Genomic DNA, 20921 nt, shown 5'->3' with positions numbered 1-20921 from the left:
CCCTAGAACTGTTTTACAGCCATTCCTTCTGTATGAAGTGAGTGAAGCATACATGTGTACTTTATTTGTGACATACTCAGTGAATTGCTTGTAGGGGATGAGACCAGCATGAACATTAGTCGTGTTGGAACCTTGTGTGTAGGTATATGCCCCACAGTCCTGCATTCTTGTACTGACACTCTGGCCCTCATTATGAACATGGCAGTGCTGACTGCGCCGCCCGCGGTGGCAGTAATTACCGCCGGCAGCATGGCGGTTCAGACCGCCATATAATGAAAACTACTACCCACCGCCAGGCCAGATTCGACCTCCGGGCCGACGGTAGGCACTTTCGAGCTGGTGGTAGAGGCCAGACCGGCGGTGGGATAATGTTCCCATTTCCACCAGGGATTTCCTGGTGGGATACCCCGCCAGTTAATCCCTGGCGGGAAGCATACGGGTGACAGGAATTCTCATTCCTGTCACCTGTTTGTGACACACCAGGCCCCTCCTTGCCACAACCCCCCCTCACCCGCTCAAGCCTCCAGACCCACCCCCAACCCCCCCGAACCTCTAAAATTGACCCCCAATAACTCCTCCCTCCAATCTCCCTGTATGCCTTCCCCAACACCCCCTTCATCATCCCCCACCTCCATGCAGATCCCTCCAACCCCCCACATACACATGCACTCATATTCTGACATACACACATGCATTCATACATTCCGACACACATCCCCCCTCACAAACACACACCCACACCCCCCTTCCCTCTCGGGAAGCACTTACCTGTTCCGTGGCGCTGCTCCAGGAGGGAATGGGCTCCTAGGATGCTGCTCGGCCGGCATCGCCGTGCCTCCATACACTGCCATGCCTATGACTGCATTATTATAGGCGTGTGGTGTCTGGACTGACGTGGCAGTGAGGGTGGAGCAGCATCCACCCCCGCCACTGACCGCCAGCATGGCGCATGGCGGCCCTCACCATCATCAATGGCGGTGAGGCTCCAGGTGTCAGAATATGGCAGGATGCCTGCCGCCACCACTGGCGGTCTTCCGTCGACCGTCAGCATGGTCATCGGCGGGCTATCCAGCCATGTCCATGAGGGCCTCTGTGTCTGATGACATGGTTACACACATCACAATTACTAAGCGTAGTAGGTGGATCACAATACACAAAGACATGTTGTTTGTGTATGAGGTGTTTATTTACAAGTGTAGTAGTGGGATATTTACAATGTCCAGATCAGTGACTCCATTTGTGAAATCCATACAATTGTGACACAAGACAAGTCCAGGGTTGAGGGACATGTCATGGGACATGCTTGGGTGAAGTGTCGTTGAATGCAGAGGAACAAGAATTGCCAATTGGTAAGTGAGAGACAATGACAGTCCATAGCAGACAGGTCAACAGTGTGTGGGTGAAGACACATATCCAACTGTGCTAACACCGGCATGATCTCAAGCATAGGACAAAGGAGAACACTGCTTATGTGGCACGGGCTGGTGCTACTGGGTACTCTTACAAATGAAGCTGATCTGTTCCACATCTTCTTCCTCCAATGTGTGTGGTGTCTCCTCTGCCCTTGATGGTGATGTGGTGAGGTAGAGAGGGCCACACACAGTGGTTAAAGATGTGAAATCTCAATTCCCGGCAGCTGCCATCTGTGGAGCAACATATAGCATCACTGTAGCATGGAGGAGCTGCTGATTTTTGAGGATAGCAGCAACATCCTGGTGGTAGGCAGCCATGTCTTCCCTGAGGGAAGCCACTTCCTGGTGCATGGAGTCCGGCCTGTTCTCATTCACGCTGCTGCCAGTTTGGGAGGGCAGTTGTTGTGGCCTTTCCCTCACGGCAGCAACTATGTGCCTCAGACACTGCTGGACTCCATGCAGTGGGGAGTGTATGCCTCGTTTGGCTGCAGATTGTAACGAGACATATACGCATTCCCTCTAGGCTGGCTGTCACCGTCTCCATCCCCACCCGCACCTGCTTGGCCAGCTCCGGTCCGACTCCTACCACTGTCCTCTCAAAGCTGGTCCCTGTGTCCTCGGAGTCCTCAGCTGTGTCTGTGCTGGCAGGTTGTACTATTGGGGTGTTGAGTGGGGCATATGGGATGGCTGCTACATTATTTGTCCTCCTTGCCACTGGAGGTGGTATCTGGAGGGATACCAGGACTTCTTGGAGGGTCTCTTGGCTGATGGTTGTCAGCTGGTCATCCAGGTCATCGGGGTACTCCAGGACAGGCAGATCAGCAGGAGTGCCTTCATCCTCTGCAATGAGATAGTGTAAAATCAATCCTTCTGTGTTGTGGCAGTTGACATGTAACGTCACTGACATGCTACTTGAGCCTCATTGTCATCTTACTTCCCAAACATTGTTCCTGTACATCATGGTTGCAGTCTATCAGCCCTTTGCCCCACCTGAGTGTCACATGAGGGGAAGCTCAGGTGGTGCAATTGGCTGAGTCATATCTACTAGGTGTGATGTAAATCCTTTTGGTGGCTTGACATCATCTCGTTATTGCTGTCCCTCCCTATGCATCCATTTGCATGGTAGGGCCTTGCAATGGCTGTTGCAGTGGTCAAGCCACAGCAACATACATTGTAATATTCCCCTGTCCCAATCTTACATGTTTCACATACACCTGGGCGGTACTGAAACCTTACACCACCCCAGGAATGGCATTGCCAAGACACTATGCAGTTGTTTCCTTTGATTGCTCCTCATGTTGATGTATGTGGATGTGTTGTTTATATGCGGGTGGTGGTGCTACCGGCACATGTCTGGGTAATATTGGAAAGGTTGCAAGGAATTGTGTGCTGTTAGATGCAGCACACATGTGTTTTGGAAATGAGACAAGGCAGTTGCAAGTTGTTACTGCAAGGGATACCACCATGACGTAACCCCAGGAATGGTATTGAATGACTTCCTAATCTCCGATGTCTTGGTCGTGTTGGTAGGGTTTGTTTGACTAGATGCAAGGGATATTGTGATGACACAGCCAGAGGCACAGTCATTAGACATTCATCCATCCTATGTGCTGCATATGTACATGTAGGTATTTATCCCTGGTGATTGACATATGTCCAGGTTGTGTATGTGTTGTGGTGCATGGCACTACCAAGGCGTATGTACATGTTTTGCTTACGTTTAAATGGTGCAACTTGATTCATGTGCAATGTGTCCCTCTGCTCTCTTTTGACATGCATTGAGTGTGTCCTATTTGTCTCCCCCTTCTTGCACTTGACAATTTAGCATTATCGCCCCCCTGCAGCTTACCCTGCATGTGGTGTTTCATGGTAGTCTGCGCTGTCCTCTCCTGCGATTCCAGTGACGAGTTCCTCCGGGATGACTGCTGCAAACATCTCCTCCATCTTGTCCAGGTCCTCTTGTAGTGCTGGACTTCCACCTCCAGTTTGCAGTGCTGCCTTCCTGTTCCTTGCCATTTTCTCCTTTGTCCTTCTCTTGCAATCATTTTGCGTTTATTGCACTCTGTTACGGTTCGCCTCACCTCTGCCACACTGTTGATCTTGTCAACTATCTGCTGCCAGATTGCCTCTCTGCTGCCAATTGGCATTTTTGAGGTGACGAAGAGTTGATGTTGGTGCTCTGTCACCTCTCTCACAAGTATTTCATGCTCCTCTGCACTGAAACGACAATTGTGCTTTTTCTTCTCGCTCCCCTGGGACTTCTGTGTGTTCTCCTGGCTGGTTCCTGGTTGAATGGGGTCACCCTGGGGTCTCTCCAGGCTTTCTGGGTCCATTTTGCCTCTCCTTTGCAATGTTTTCTCCATTAGCGTCTAAAGTTGACGCTAATGCGGGTAAATATGGTCCATATCCGTTTTGCGTCAAGTTTACATGCCGTAAAACAGGTTAGAGTCAATTTTGCAGCGTTAACGTCATTTTGCCTTACGACAAGGCGCAATGGTTAGCGTCAAAATTTTTGACTCTAAAGGAGTTTTTTGAGCCGTCTTGCATCATGGTATAAATTTGACACCCAGACGGCGTTGAAAAATGGCACTAGTCAGCGCTAATCTTTTTGACGCAAAACTGCATTATAAATCTGGGCCTAAGTGTCTAAATATAGCTACTCGCTCATTATATAATGTATGTATGTCAGCTATTTGCATACCCTGCACATTGGGATGTGGTGTATAAGTGGCAAATATTGGCCACGTTGGTCCATCATTACTTAAAGGACCTAATCTGACGGGCTGTACTACATGTGGGAGGGCGCCATCGAACCAGCTACAGTGTTCTTAGTAATTTAGAGGTCTTTCTAAATATTGATATGCTCTGTACTGTTGTGATACGTTTGCAATTCTGTATGTGTGAAATGTGTTTGAGTGTGCATTTACTTCAGAAAAGTGCCCCAAGAGTAAAATATTTCTATTTTGTCTGCATCATGAGCTTCTACGTCAAATGTAACTTCCCCACTCTCATTCATTTGTTAAGCCATTAGCTAAAAAAAACCTGTGTGACTGGTTTTCTACAGTTGTCTCGGATATTTCTGATTTTCTACAGTTGTCTCGGATATTTACTGGTTGCGCCATAGCAAATGATAGGTATCACAGATGGGAACACCAATGGGGGAATCCATTTATTGTTGAAGCTTGAACACCTCACATGCTATATAAGTGCTCCCTATTCAGCTGAGGAAGATTTTCCCTAACACCATGGATGTCTCCGAATAATGATACTTAGGTACCTTTAGTGTGTGTGAGACAGAGATACTCAGGAGACCCATATAATTAGTGCCTAACCATCATTAACAGAACCATGTTGTAGGATTTTCATTGTTCTAATGAGACTGCTGGATTAGGGGTGGTAGCACCACCGCTTGTGGGCGACTGAGTCATTCCCACACCAGTTGACAGCTGTCGTCACAAACCTTCCGGCTTGCTAGCAGCACCTCACCCAACTCAAGAGGGAATGGTAATTTGTGGCAGCCTATCGCATGACGCTCTTTCTCTCGTTAGCAAAAGGTCTCATACACACACACACACAAGCAATAAAGATATCCAGAATGGTTTTCAATAGATTTATTGAAAATACTGCAATCTATAAAACTATGGCCCGTATTTATACTCCGTTTGCGCCGAATTAGCGTCGTTTTTTTCGACGCAAATTCGGCGCAAAACTAACGCCATATTTATACTTTGGCGTTAGACGCGTCTAGCGCCAAAGTATGGCCAAATAGCGTCATTTTTTTGCGTGAACGCCTTCCTTGCGTTAATGAGATGCAAGGAAGGCGTTCCCGTCTAAAAAAATGACGGCGACGCAAATGCGTCGTATTTATACTCCCGGGCAAAAATCACGCCCGGGAGGTGGCGGGTCAAAAAACCCCGCATTTGCGCCACTATTTAACGCCTGGGTCAGGGTAGGCGTTAAGGGGCCTGTGGGCTCAAAATGAGCCCACAGGTGCCCTCCCCTGCCCCCAGGGACCCCCCCTGCAACCCCTGCCCACCCCAGGAGGACACCCAAGGATGGAGGGACCCACCCCAGGGACATTCAGGTAAGTTCAGGTAAGTATAATTTTTTATATTTTTTTATTTTTTTGGGGTGGCATAGGGGGGCCTTATTTGTGCCCCCCTACATGCCACTATGCCCAATGACCATGCCCAGGGGACACAAGTCCCCTGGGCATGGCCATTGGGCAAGGGGGCATGACTCCTGTCTTTACTAAGACAGGAGTCATGAAATGGCGTCTGGGCGTCGTAAAGAAATGGCGCAAATCGGGTTGAGGCGATTTTTTTGCCTCAACCTGACTTGCCCCATTTTAAGACGCCCTAACGTCATTTTTTCCCAACGCCGGCGCTGCCTGGTCTACGTGGTTTTTTTCCACGCACACCAGGCAGCGCCGGTCTGCTTGCGCCGGCTAACGCCATTCCATAAATACGGCGCCCGCATGGCGCTTCAGAATGGCGTTAGACGGCGCTAAATTTTTTGACGCTAAACTGCGTTAGCGCAGTTTAGCGTCAAAAAGTATAAATATGGGCCTATATGAGCTGCAATTATTAGGATGATTAGACAACAAAATTGGGATTGTGACAATTAGTGATAAAATAAGTAATAATCCCAAAACATTGCATAAACATGCATGTAAAAGTCCTACCTAATGCCTAGTATCTAGCTTCTTAAAGAGAGCACAGCAGTGTTAGCCCAATCTATCCATATATAGTCCGTGAGAGGAGCACCCACCGCCATTACCTTACAATGAAGGTCTGCCCTTCGTCTCTCTAGCTGGCTAACAGAGACAAGTCAGAGGTCAGCTGTAAAATAGCATGCAGCATAGATGGAAATCCTGGTCAGAACGACCACTCTCTGCCCTCTTATGGCCCACATGGTGTGTTTATAAGAACACATGTACTGTTCTGCGAAATAGGCCTGAAATGGGCATGTACATAAGTGTTAGATTGTCTGCGCGTTCTTGTGGCAGCAATACCAAATATTATTTTGTGTCAGTCTCGTACTGCTCCCTGTCAACCATGGTCAAGGAACATGAGAAAATGTCATGCATAATAATTATAATAACCCTCTCACAGAATAACAGCTGTTTATGAAAATTAAAACACTAAAAACAAGCTATTCTAAGATAAATAAAATGAACTAATGAAAATAGAACACATTATCTGGTAAAAGGGCACAGGCTAAGCTAAAATATACGTCCCCAGGCAAGGTACCAAAATCAAACTCAATAATACCTGGAATAAAGTACCAAGACAAAGGCAGTCTTGTTTCTTCTGGGCACTTATCCCCTACTCATCGCCAGTTGTAGCATCCTCCCCAGCTCGGGAACATGCAAATGAACATGCCACACTCAGAGTTCTGTAACAGACATATTTATTCCTCGGCATACGATCACACACCCCACTCTGATTATGTCATAATTGTTAATAACCACACCTTAATACCTCCTAGCTAATTATGTAATTCCTCTGTTGAATCCACCCAGAACCACAAGGGTCCTAGCGCACACAGGCTTATTGATGGGGTTTTAAAGTAGGGCAGCGCTGCAAGTCATCTTGCTGCCCTGCCCTACACTAAAGTGAAAAGATAGGAATGCACCATATTTATGCAATACAGTGCATTTCTGTCCTTTCCCCCTGCGCTGTCGCTATTTTGGAAGTCTAGCAGAAACACAAGCACCCTTGCACCACTGTGCAAGGGTGCCTGCATTGCATGCAGGATTGTTTTCTGCAGGAGGAGCAACTTCCTGCACAAAAACAATCCAGAGAGGCAGAATGCAGCACACATAGAAAGAGGAAAAAACAAGGAAAAATGAAAAATATTTCTCCTTGTTACACATCACTTCGGGAGGCATAAGGTTTTGGCATTTCCCCTGGTTTATGTGATAAAGCAAATTTGTGGCATGGTCAAAACCCATGGGTGTTGCATGGGTAAACCCACTGCAACGCTCATGGAACACCTCCCTGGTGAAGAGTAAGGCAACGCAGCAACTTGCACAGTGTTGCCTTACTCAATAGCCTTGAGGCCGTTCAAAGCCACACAAAGTTGCTTTGCCTGGCCTCATAGATGTGGCTGAGAGATTTGCGTCACTGGAGCATCACAAAAAGTGACGCTCCGGCGCTGGAAGCCTCTCAAAAAATATACCAAGTCTGGCCTTTAGCATGGGCGAGCTGGGCCCAGGCCAGAGGCACCAATATTCTGAGTGGCTAAAGGGGCTGTGAGCATTAGTTATGCCAACAGCAGCGCCCCTCTCATCTTGCTCCAGCCTTGTCCCTGCTTGTTCATTTCTGTCTGATTTGCCAGTTCAATGTGGTTTTAGTCCTTCATTATTATACAGTGGGCGATGTTTTTAACATTCCTTTAGCCCCCTCCCTTGGCCCCCCTTTACCCTCTCACCCCTGCTGACACACATCAAGAAAACCATCATCATCTGCGTGATCGGAGATTTAGTTGAGCTGGGGAGGTCCGAGGATGTTTTCGTTCATGGGCCAGTTGCTGCTCATCCAGGTACTGACCAATGAACACAAAAGGGTCTCCCTGCTGCCTCATTCAGGGCCATATTTATACTCTGGTTGCGCCGAATTTGCGTCGTTTTTTTCGACGCAAATTCGACGCTAAACTAACGCCAACTAACGCCATATTTATACTATGGCGTTAGACGCTTCGGGCGCCAAAGTGCCCGGAGTGAGCGTCATTTTTTAGCGTGAACCCCTTCCTTGCGTTAATGATATGCAAGGGAGGCGTTCCCGTCTTAAAAAATGACTCCCAGGCCTTTACGTGGAATTTATACTCCCGGGCAAAAATGACGCCCGGGAGTGGGCGTGGCCAAAAACGGCGCATTTGCGCCGCTTTTTAACGCCTGGGTCAGGGATGGCGTTAAGGGACAAGTGGGCTCAAAATGAGCCCAGAGTGCCCTCCCCTGCCCCCAGGGACCCCCCCTGCCACCCTTGCCCACCCCAGGAGGACACCCAAGGACGGAGGGACCCATCCCATGGACATTAAGGTAAGTTCAGGTAAGTATTTTATTTTTTATTTTTTGTGGCATAGGGGGGCCTTATTTGTGCCCCCCTACATGCCACTATGCCCAATGACCATGCCCAGGGGACATAAGTCCCCTGGGCATGGCCATTGGGCAAGGGGGCATGACTCCTATCTTTACAATGATAGGAGTCATGTTGATGGGGGATGGGCGTCGAAAAAAAATGGCGCAAGTCGGGTTACGACGATTTTTTCGACGTAATCTGACTTGCCCCATTTTAAGACGCCCATACGCCATTTTCCCCCTACGCCGGCGCTGTCTGGTGTACGTGGTTTTTTTCCACGCAAACCAGGCAGCGCCGGTCTGCTTGCGCCGGCTAACGCCATTCCATAAATACGGCGCCCGCATGGCGCTTCAGAATGGCGTTAGACGGCGCAAAATTTTTTGCCGCTAAACTGCGTTAGCGCAGTTTAGCGTCAAAAAGTATAAATATGGGCCTCAATTTACTAACACCAGTTAGGGCGCCCGATTTCTCTCCGCCCATGCCCAGGGCGCTTTCTTAGCAAAGGCCTGCTCTGAATAAGCTGCATAGTGTCACAACACTACAGTGTGCAGGAGCACTACACGAGCTCTGCAGTTGTTGTAAGTACTCTCCATGCCAAGAGATTACGCAGGAAGGAAACTTTTTTTAAAGGTAATAGTGTTACATAGACATAAGTGCGAGGTTCTGTTCATTATAAAGTGTCCTTCACACTAATAAGCTGAAAAAAGGGCATTGGTTGATTTTTCTAATTTTTGTACCAGTAGGTACATTAAAATACTGGTCATGCCGGTAAAAAAAACGGAGCTGTGACAACCCTATCAGCAGATCAGCAATAGCGAAACAGTGAACATCAACCCCCAAAGCCAAAACAAAACACAGGTTTTACAAGAAGCAGCCCTGACGAGGGAAGAAGCAACTCCTAGCTCTGCTGCTTCTGTCTGCCCATGCCGATCACTCCTAGCTCTGCTGCTTCTGCCTGCTCATCCCGAGGCGGGGCCGAGGATTGCAACACCTAGAGTGGGCGGGGCTCCAGAGGAGAAGTCATCGCTGTCTAATAGAGCTTAGGTCGAAGCTAGCCCGAGGGGTTCGTTGACAACGTGATGTCGGGCGAGGCCCTCTGTCGGCGCTCAGCGGAATTACAGTATTTAGTCCGCCGGAAGTATCGGAGGCTAGTGTACAGATGATATGGTAAATCCAGTTTACCAATAATGCAGTGTGTGCAAGAACAAAACAGCCGCCACAGCGAATGACAGTTGCCAAAACTTATTAGAGATTGATTTTGCATCTATCATTTACCATATTAATCAGCTTCCCTTTATAACGTTGCAGACCATCTGGTAATACCGTCCTAGTTGTCTAAAGGAAAAAATTATATAGCCTCTTTTTAAAATATTCATCGTTTGCTAAGTGGATTCGGTGAATCGCTAATTGTTCTGGATTCAGTTGCATTATGTATGGCTCTGATGAAGGAAATTTTTGGAGGATCTCTTGTAGGAAATGAGATCTCATGTTATGGTGATAATAGAAAGTATAATTTTATGCTTCATTTATAATCTTTAGTCATCAGGCGTTAATGAAAGGGATCTGTGGGCTCGGAAGGAGCCAAGAGGTGCCCCCAAGGACCCTCTCTGTCACCCTTGCCCACCCCAGGAGGACGCCTAAGGATGGAGGGACCCATCCCAGGGAACATAAAGTAAGTTCAGGTAAGTAATTTTTTTTTTTTTGTGGCATAGGGTGGCCTGATTTGTGCCCCTCTACATGCCACTATGCCCAATGACCATGCCCAGGGGACAGAAGTCCCCTGGGCATGGCTATTGGGCAAGGGGGCATGACAGGAGTCATTTCAATGGGGGTTGGGAGTTTAAAAAAATGGCGCAAATGTCATGGCCCCCAATGTCCATAAGGAGGACTGACTTTACAATCTGGAGCAGGGCAAGGGGGCTGCCCAGTTAAAGTAGGTTGGGCGTTATCCGTTGGTGCTCTCACCCTTTTCATTGACTCCCCTTTGTGGGGTAGGTGATGCATTTGCTCTGGTCTGGCCCTGGGTCCTTCCTCTGTGGTATTTTAGTGTTGGGGTTTGTTGTTTTTTGGGTGTGATGTCTTCAATGGACTCTTTCCATGACCATGCCTATGCCCCATCTTTGGGGTCGGAGGAAGTTTGGCCTCCTCAGCGCCATCTTCCTGAGGGTATAGACAGACTGGTTTCGCAGGTGGTGGCGAAAGCCTTGGCACCCCTGCAAGATAGAGTGGACAAACTTATGCATAAGGGGGCATATTTATACTCTGTTTGCGCCGAATGTGCGTAAAATTTTTTGACACACAATCGGCGCAAACCCTGCCCCATATTTATACTTTGACATCCGACCCCGCGGGCGTCAAAGTTCCACCATGTGCGTCATTTTTTGGAAGGGGGAACTAGCCTTGCGTTAATTATATGCAAGGTAGGCGTTCCCTTCCAAAAAATGACTTTAAGGCCTGTGCCCCATATTTATACTCTGACGTCATTTTGACGCACAGGAGGGGGCAGGCCTTAAAAAACGGCGCCCAGCCTGATGGGCGCCGTTTTTTAACGCCTGGGTCAGGGCAGGCGTTAAGGGACCTGTGGGCTCAGAAGGAGCCCAGAGGTGCCCTCCCATGCCCCCAGGGACACCCCATGCCACCCTTGCCCACCTCAGGAGGACACCCAAGGATGGAGGGACCCATCCCAGGGAAGTTGAGGTAAGTTGGGGTAAGTATTTTTTTTTGTTTTTTTTTTGTGGCATAGGGGGGCCTGATTTGGGCCCCCCTACATGCCACTATACCCAATGACCATGCCCAGGGGACATAAGTCCCCTGGGCATGGCCATTGGGCAAGGGGGCATGACTCCTGTCTTTGCTAAGACAGGAGTCATGTCAATGGAGGTTGGGCGTAAAAAAAAATGGCGCAAATCGGGTTGAGGCCTGAATTTTGCCTCAGACCTGACTTGCCCCATTTTTTGACGCCCAACCTCCATTTTCCCCTTCGAACGGCGCTGCCTGGTGTGAGTCATTTTTTTGGACGCACACCAGTCCGCAGCGCCGACTAACGTCATTCAATAAATAAGGCGCCCTCATGGCGCTTTGGAATGGCGTTAGCCGTCGGTAAAATTTTTGACGCACAACTGCGTTGGCGCAGTTGTGCGTCAAAAAGTATAAATATGGGCCAAGGTGTCCAACTCATCTAGGGGCATATTTATACTCCGTTTGCGCCGGAATTGCGTCGTTTTTTTTTACGCAATTTCGACGCAAAGCTAACTCCATATTTATACTTTGGCGTTAGACGCGTCTAGCGCCAAAGTCCATGGAGTTTGCGTCATTTTTTATCGTGGACACCTACTTTGCGTTAATGAGATGCAAGGTAGGCGTTCACGTCTAAAAAATCGACTCCGAGGCATGTGCGTCGGATTTATACTCCCAGGCAAAATTCACGCCCGGGAGTGGGCGGGTCAAAAAAAATGACGTACGGCCGCTTTTGCGCTGTTTTTTAGCGCCTGCAAAAGGCAGGCGTTAAGGGACCTGTGGGCTCTGAAGGAGCCCAGAGGTGCCCTCCCATGCCCCCAGGGACACCCCCTGTCACCCTTGCCCACCCCAGGAGGACACCCAAGGCTGGAGGGACCCATCCCAGGGACATTAAGGTAAGTTCAGGTAAGTGTTTTATTTTTATTTTTTTTGTGGCATAGGGGGGCCTGATTTGTGCCCCCCTACATGCCACTATGCCCAATGACCATGCCCAGGGGACATAAGTCCCCTGGGCATGGCCATTGGGCAAGGGGGCATGGCTCCAAGACAGGAGTCATTTCTATGGGGGTTGGGAGTCGGAAAAAATGGCGCAAATCGGGTTGAGGCGAAAAAATTGCCTCAACCTGACTTGCCCCATTTCTTGACGCCCAAGCCCCATATCCCCCTACGCCGACGTGCCTGGTGTACGTCGTTTTTTTCCACGCACACCAGTCAGCGCCGGCGGCTAACGCCGGCTAACGTCATTGATTAAATACGGCGCCCGCATGGCGCTTCAGAATGGCGTTAGCCGGCGCTAATTTTTTTGACGCAAAACTGCGTTAGCGCAGTTTTGCGTCAAAAAGTATAAATATGGCCCCTAGTGTTTTGGGGGATTTGGACCCTTGGCCTAGTACCTCTAGGACTCCTTCTTCCTCCAGGAAGCGTGACGTGGGGCACCTGGAAGGTTTTGCCCGGTTAAGGGAAGCCTTCTGTAAGAGTGCACGAACGCTAGACCCTGTACCCTGCTGGGAGGGTGTTTCGCCCGGAGAGCATGGCAGCACTGCTGCCCTGGCACTGGATCCCTTTGTGGGATCACCCCATTTGGGGGGGGGTGACTCCGATGACGAGGGCTCATCCGAAGAGGGTCGCATCATGGGTAGACCTTGGCGCCCATCTGCGAACACCTCTAGTGTTGAGGAAGAAGGTTGGGACTCGGATATGTTCGACCCAGAGGACATCTACCATCCTCGGTCCTCCGAATGGGTCCCCAATCCTAAGGTAGTGGCCTATGTGGCTAAAGCTATCCGCCATCCTTTGGAGCAAGAGGTTCGGGCCCGTTTGCGGGCGGAATGTCCCAGGCCTGCACTTGGGGACAAGGTGGCGGCAACACCCATGCTGGATCCCAAGCTATGCAGTTTCTTTTCAAAGTACATGACCGATCCTAAGAAAGGGATCGATCGCTCTTGGCGGTCTTGCCAAGATAAACTGTTAGACGTGTTGGGTCCATTGACTAAGATTATTGAATTGGCGGATTCAGCTAAGACCTCAGGGGAGCCGTTGCAGATGGATTTGGTTGCAGGATGGGCACAAAGGGTGGTTTGTCTCTCGGGCAACGCCAATTGTGCCATCTCTACTGAGAGACAGCGTTCGTCTGAGGCTGGTGCGATAGCCCAGGGCAATCTCTTGGGCGACCCCTTCGTGAAGGAGCTTGGGAGACTTGTGTCCACATTCTCCGCCTTGGATAAAGTGCAGTCTTCCATGCGCACGATCTTCCCCGGGAAGGTTTTTGCCGGGGCCGGACGAGGAAGGGGTCGCTCCTCCGGTCGATCCCAACAGTCAGGCCCCTCCAGAGCCCAAGGCAAGCGGAATAACGGTTGGAACGATGGCCGTCAGGGGACCTTCTTTCCCAACAGAGGCTCTGGCCGAGGACGCTCCTCGCGTTTCCACAGAGGCAACTCCAATTTACAGGAAGGAAGCACAGGTGAGCACCCCCCTTTTTTCCCCTCAAGATCTAGGAGGCAGACTTGCTCTCTTCGCAAGAAATTGGGCCCGGCTTACGTCCGACCCTTGGGTTTTGGAGACAGTGTCGGGGTTCCACATAGAGTTCTATGGCACCCCTGTTCAACCGGTTCTCCCTCCTCCCATTCGGTTCAGCGTGCAGGACTCCCAATTGATCGATTCAGAGGTCCAACTTCTTCTGGGCAAAGGGGCAGTTGTTCCGACTCCTCTCCATTCGAGGGGGTTCCTGAGCGACATTTTTCTGGTTGAAAAGAAGGACAAGGGTTTCCGTCCGGTGATAAACCTCAAGGCGTTCAATGAATGGGTGGTTTATCGTCATTTCAAGATGGAGGGAATCCATCTCCTCAGGGATCTTTTGTGTCAAGGGGACTCCGTTTGGATCTCAAAGATGCTTATCTTACGGTCCCCATCTATCCTCCTCACTGCCGTTTTCTGCAGTTTCAATGGAGGAACCAGATTTACGAGTTCACGTGTCTCCCGTTTGGCCTTTCTTCAGCACCTTGGTGCTTCACGAAGTTGCTGAAGCCGGTAGTCGAGTTTCTGCGGACTTAGGGCCATATTTATACTCCGTTTGCGCCGAAATTGCGTCGTTTTTTTTTACGCAATTTCGACGCAAAACTAACGCCAACTAACGCCATATTTATACTATGGCGTTAGAGGCGAATAGCGCCAAAGTTCCCGGAATGTGCGTAATTTTTTAGCGTGAACCCCTTCCTTGCGTTAATGATATGCAAGGGAGGCGTTCCCGTCTAAAAAATGACTCCCAGGCCTTTACGTGGTATTTATACTCCCGGGCAAAAGAGACGCCCGGGAGTGGGCGTGGCTAAAAACGGCGCATTTGCGCCGCTTTTTAACGCCTGGGTCAGGCATGGCGTTAAGGGACAAGTGGGCTCAAAATGAGCCCAGAGTGCCCTCCCCTGCCCCCAGGGACCCCCCCTGCCACCCTTGCCCACCCCAGGAGGACACCCAAGGCTGGAGGGACCCACCCCAGGGACATTCAGGTAAGTATTTTTTTATTTTTTTTTAATAATTTTTTTGTGGCATAGGGGGGCCTGATTTGTGCCCCCCTACATGCCACTATGCCCAATGACCATGCCCAGGGGACAGAAGTCCCCTGGGCATGGCCATTGGGCAAGGGGGCATGACTCCTATCTTTACAATGATAGGAGTCATGTTGATGGGGGATGGGCGTCGAAAATAAATGGCGCAAGTTGGGTTACGACGATTTTTTCGACGTAACCTGACTTGCCCCATTTAAGACGCCCATGCGCCATTTTCCCCCTACGCCGGCGCTGCCTGGTGTACGTGGTTTTTCTCGCGCACACCAGGCAGCGCCGGTCTGCTTGCGCCGGCTAACGCCATTCAATAAATACGGCGCCCGCATGGCGCTTCAGAATGGCGTTAGCCGGCGCAAAACTTTTTGACGCTAAACTGCGTTAGCGCAGTTTAGCGTCAAAAAGTATAAATATGGGCCTTAGGGTGTCAGACTGATTATTTACTTGGACGACATCCTTTTGATGGACCAGTCCAAGTCTCAGCTGTTGTGTTACGCGAACATGACTATTGTGTTGCTGCAGGACTTGGGTTTCCTGATCAACACGGAGAAGTCCTCTCTGTGCCCGTCTCAGTCCACGACGTTTTGGGGTTTTGTAGTGGACATGACGTCCGCAACGTTGAAACTTCCAGAACACAAGGTCTCCAAGATCAAAAAGGAGATTTCCAAGGTGCTCCGCAGAGACAGGAAATCCCTCCGGCAGATTGCCAGGATTGTGGGGCTTCTGTCGTCTTCTATACAGGCCATCTTTCCGGGTCCCTTCCATTACAGGGCCCTGCAACGGCTGAAAGCCTCTTATCTTTGGAAAGGTCATACCTATTCAGCTCTAGTGGAGCTCTCTTCGGAGGCTCGTTTGGAGATGCAATGGTGGTTGAGCCACATGGATGCATGGAATGGCAAGGCCATCTTTGGTTCTCTCCCCGACCTGGTGATAGAATCGGATGCCAGCAGACTGGGCTGGGGAGCCAGGTGTGGTCAGATCTCCATGGGAGGTCAGTGGACTTCGGAGGAGCTGAACCTTCACATCAGTTGCCTAGAGCTTCTTGCTTGGTCGTTTGCGATTCGGTCCTTGACACGAGACAATATTTCCTGTTGTGTCCTTCTTCGGATGGACAATAGCTCGGCAGTACATAAACAGTCTGGGGGGCACTCGGTCCAGGGTCTTTGCAGATCTGGCGAAGGATTTCTGGCATTACTGCCTCCAGAGGCATTTTTCAGTTACAGCGGAATATCTCCCGGGGACTCAGAATCAGGTGGCGGATTGGAATTCCCGTTACCTCAGGGATTCCAGCGTTTGGCGTCTGGATCCGGAGATCTTTCGGTTGCTGATGGATCGTTGGGGTCCTTGTTCTGTGGACCTGTTTGCCTCTCGTTGGAATGCACAGCTTCCGATTTACTTCAGTTGGAAGCCCGATCCGGGTGCAAACGCAGTGGACGTGTTCTTGCAGGATTGGTCGAAAGACCAATGTTATGCTTTCCCTCCGTTTTTGTTAATCCCAGAGTGGTAGCTCAGGTCCGACGTCAGCGGGCGTCACTCATGCTGATATCTCCGATTTGGAAAGCTCAACCGTGGTTCCCCACACTTCTGGAGTTGTCTTGGATGGCTCCACTCAGACTTTCGTGCATTCCGGAAGTCCTCCAGGACCCCCTGGGTCGCCATCATCCTTTGGTGCTTCAAGGTCACCTCAATCTCATGGCTTGGAGGATTTCAGGGGACCTTGGGAAAACGTCTGCCTTTCACGAGAGGCTACAGCTCTTATCAGACAGTCATGGGCTCCAGGTACCATCAAGCGATAAAGATCGGCCTGGAACAGATGGGCTCGTTGGTGTCTGGAGAGGGAAGTGGATCCCGTGGGGCCTCCCGTTGAGTTCATAGTCAATTTTGTGGCTGAACTTTTTACCTCAGGTCTAAGTTATTGTACTATTAACTCTTTTCGCTCTGCTATTTCGGCAGGGCATAATACGATCAATGATGTCCCAGCGGGGGAACACCCCTGGGTAAGTAAGCTCTTGAAAGGGGCTCGTTTATCCCGACCTCCTGAACCTCGGTACTCGGGGTTATGGGATGTTAACAAGGTTCTCAATTTCCTCTACTCTTGGCCAGAGAATCGTTACCTATCCAGGAAGCAGATTTCCGCTAAGTTGGCAATGTTTTTGTGCCTTGTTTCTTGTAAGCGTGTTTCAGACGTGCGCACTTTGGATGTGTCGACCCGGGTCTTCACCCCAGAAGGGGTTACCTTCACTGTTTCTAGACGGACCAAAACAGGTACCAGGTTTGTTTCCTATCCCAGTTTTGATTCTCACCCTAAGTTATGTGTGGTAAGATGTTTACAGACTTACGAAGCGATCACGGAGGAGGTTAGACCTCCGGGGGAGAGGCAACTTTTGATTGCTGTCAAGAAACCGTTCAGGGCTGTGTCTTCTCCTACCATTGCTAGGTGGGTTCGTTGGGTCATGTCAGAGTCTGGCATTGACATTCGGGGCCATATTTATACTCTGTTTGTGCCGGAATTGCGTCATTTTTTTTCTCGCAATTCCGACGCAAAACTAACTCCATATTTATACTTTGGCGTGAGACGCGTCTAGCGCCAAAGTCCATGGAGTTTGCGTCATTTTTTAGCGTGGACACCTAGTTTGCGTTAATGATATGCAAGGTAGGCGTTCCCGTCTAAAAAATTGACTCAGAGGCATGTGCACCGTATTTACACTCCTGGGCAAAATTCAAGCCCGGGAGTTGGCGGGTCCAAAAAAATGACGTCCAGCCACTTTTGCGCCGTTTTTTAGCGCCTGGTCAGGGCAGGCGTTAAGGGACCTGTGGGCTCGGAAGGAGCCCAGAGGTGCCCTCCCATGCCCCCAGGGACACCCCCTGCCGCCCTTGCCCACCCCAGGAGGACACCCAAGGCTGGAGGGACCCATCCCAGGGACATTAAGGTAAGTTCAGGTAAGTATTTTATTTTTATTTTTTTGTGGCATAGGGGGGCCTGATTTGTGCCCCCCTACATGCCACTATGCCCAATGACCATGCCCAGGGGACAGAAGTCCCCTGGGCATGGCTATTGGGCAAGGGGGCATGACTCCTGTCTTTGCTAAGACAGGAGTCATTTCAATGGGGGTTGGGAGTCGAAAAAAATGGCGCAAATCGGGTTGAGGCGAAAAATTTGCCTCAGCCTGACTTGCCCCATTTTTTGGCGCCCAAGCTCCATATTCCCCTACGCCGGCGCTGCCTGGTGTACGTCATTTTGTTTTCACGCACACCAGGCAGCGCCGGCGGCTAACGCCGGCTAACGTCATTGAATATATACAGCGCCCGCATGGCGCTTCAGAATGGCGTTAGCCGGCGCTAATTTTTTTGACGCAAAACTGCGTTAGCGCAGTTTTGCATCAAAAAGTATAAATATGGCCCTCGGTGTTTTGGGGCTCATTCCACTAGAGGTGCGATGGCTTCCAAGGCCATTATGGTCGGTGGGAAATTGGAGGACATCATGAATTCAGCGAATTGGTCCTCGGAGTCGGTTTTTAAGAAATTCTATTTTAAACCGCTCCATGAAGCTGCATCGTTGGTGGTGAGTAAGCTTTGAACCTGCATAATCTTCACCTCCGGTCCTGATATAGAATGAAAAAGTTCCTAGCTATCGTGAAGGAAACTTTCAATTCTATTAAGGACACAGAGGCGAGGATTATCCCTCCCTTATACTGTAACAATATTACCCACCCGAGGTTGAGTTACAGGTTGTTTCTGTGAGATCCTTCTTTGCAGGTCAGTGGTATTTTTCTTATCTGTGAAGATTTTGTTGGTTTTATACATACGATTGACGACTCAATTTGTATGACCTTGTTCCTCATTATGTTTCCTAATGTATTTTATTCTGTTTATTAACATGTTTGGATATTCTGGTAGGAGTATTGCTTACGAGGTATATCTGTTCCTGTGTTTGATCTCTTCCTTATTTTGTAGGAGGCGATTCCAAAGGAGAATGAAGTTGCGAGTTCCTTAACTTGCTTCAGTGAAGAAGAGGAAGGACTGTGCCCGTCAGTTATATATATACTCCTCGTTATGAACATTGGATTGGTTATGGGTCCTCATGGTTACTTGTGGGAATCATGGGGTTTGAAGTTTATTTTGTTGTTTGAACATGTTTGAACTTTGAACCTGCTGTTGTTAATAAAGTGGAGAAAGGACTGCATAGTCCTCGCCTCCGTGTCCTTAATAGAATTGAAACTTTCCTTCACGATAGCTAGGAAATTTTTCATTATGGGCCATATTTATACTCCGTTTGCGCCGAAATTGCGTCGTTTTTTTTGACGCAATTTCGACGCAAAACTAACGCCAACTAACGCCATATTTATACTATGGCGTTAGAGGCGAATAGCGCCAAAGTTCCCGGAATGTGCGTCATTTTTTAGAGTGAACCCCTTCCTTGCGTTAATGATATGCAAGGGAGGCGTTCCCGTCTAAAAAATGACTCCCAGGCCTTTACGTGGTATTTATACTCCCGGGCAAAAGAGACGCCCGGGAGTTGGCGTGGCTAAAAACGGCGCATTTGCGCCACTTTTTAACGCCTGCTCAGGGCAGGCGTTAAGGGGCCTGTGGGCTCAAAATGAGCCCACAGGTGCCCTCCCATGCCCCCAGGGACCCCCCCTGCCACCCTTGCCCACCCCAGGAGGACCCCCAAGGATGGAGGGACCCACCCCAGGGACATTCAGGTAAGTTCAGGTAAGTATAATTTTTTTTTTTTTATATATTTTTTTGGTGGCATAGGGGGGCCTTATTTGTGCCCCCCTACATGCCACTATGCCCAATGACCATGCCCAGGGGACAGAAGTCCCCTGGGCATGGCCATTGGGCAAGGGGGCATGACTCCTATCTTTACAATGATAGGAGTCATGTTGATGGGGGATGGGCGTCGAAAATAAATGGCGCAAGTCGGGTTAAGACGATTTTTTCGACGTAACCTGACTTGCCCCATTTTAAGACGCCCATGCGCCATTTTCCCCCTACGCCGGCGCTGTCTGGTCTACGTGGTTTTTTCCCACGCAAACCAGGCAGCGCCGGTCTGATTGCGCCGTCTAACGCCATTCCATAAATACGGCGCCCGCATGGCGCTTCAGAATGGCGTTAGACGGCGCAAAACTTTTTGACGCTAAACTGCGTTAGCGCAGTTTAGCGTCAAAAAGTATAAATATGGGCCTATATGTCTCAGATGCCATGCTGTTTTATTTTGGCTATTTGGGATAGTTGGCGCTAAGGTTCTCATAACTTTCTGTTCACATAAGCTACCCAGGCCAAATTTGTGTCCCTTTTTTCCAACATCCTAGGGATTCTAGAGGTACCCAGAGTTTGTGGATTTCCCTGGAGGAGACCAAGAAATTAGCCAAAATACAGAAAAAATATTGTTTATTTAAAAAAAAAAAAATGGGGAAAAAAGGGCGTCTGAAGAAGGCTTGTGGTTTTTTTCCCTGACAATGGCATCAACAAAGGGGTTGCGGTGCAAAAAATCACCATCTTCCCAACTTTCAGGAACAGGCAGACTTGAATCAGAAAACCACATTTTTCAACACAATTTTGGCATTTTACTGGGACATACCTCATTTTTACGATTTTTTGTGCTTTTGGCCTCCTACCAGTTAGTGACAGAAATGGGCGTGAAACCAATGCTGGATCCCAGACAGCTAAACATTTCTAAAAAGTAGACACAATTTTGAATTCTGCAAGGGGTCATTTGTGTAGATCCTAGAAGCGTTTCCTACAGAAAATAATACCTGGAATAAAAAACTATTGAAATTGAGGTGTAAAAAAACCAGCCATTTTTCTCCACGTTTTACTCTGTAACTTTTTCCTGCGATGTCAGTTTTTTTTCAAGCAATATACCATTAAGTCTGCTGGACTCTTCTTGTTGCGGGGATACATAGGACTTGTAGGTTCATCAAGAACTCTAGGTACCCAGAGCTGTACCTTGCAATGGGTTTTCATTGTATACTGGGTATACAGCAATTCATTTGGTGAAATATAAAGAGTGAAAAATAGGAATCAAGGAAACCTTTGTATTTCCAAAATGGGCACAAGATAAGGTGTTGAGAAGCAGTGGTTATTTGCACATCTCTGAATTCTGGGGATCCCATACTAGCATGTGAATTACA

At 49.1% G+C, this 20921-nt stretch overlaps 1 long non-coding RNA gene across 1 annotated transcript in view; it reads left to right on the top strand.

Moving 5' to 3' along the window:
- The window catches only part of LOC138249269 (uncharacterized), a 193572-nt gene extending 174616 nt beyond the window's left edge, over positions 1 to 18956 (top strand). Inside the window, exon 4 of the long non-coding RNA XR_011194818.1 lies at positions 18739 to 18956. This is a non-coding gene — a long non-coding RNA (uncharacterized lncRNA). The remainder of the gene's footprint in view (positions 1 to 18738) is intronic.
- The last annotated feature ends 1965 nt before the right edge of the window (positions 18957 to 20921 follow it).

Source organism: Pleurodeles waltl, chromosome 8, assembly GCF_031143425.1.
Source record: "Pleurodeles waltl isolate 20211129_DDA chromosome 8, aPleWal1.hap1.20221129, whole genome shotgun sequence".
Taxonomy (NCBI): domain Eukaryota; kingdom Metazoa; phylum Chordata; class Amphibia; order Caudata; family Salamandridae; genus Pleurodeles; species Pleurodeles waltl.
The sequence above is the reverse complement of the archived record's forward strand: the minus strand, read 5'-3'. Positions and strand labels throughout refer to the sequence as shown.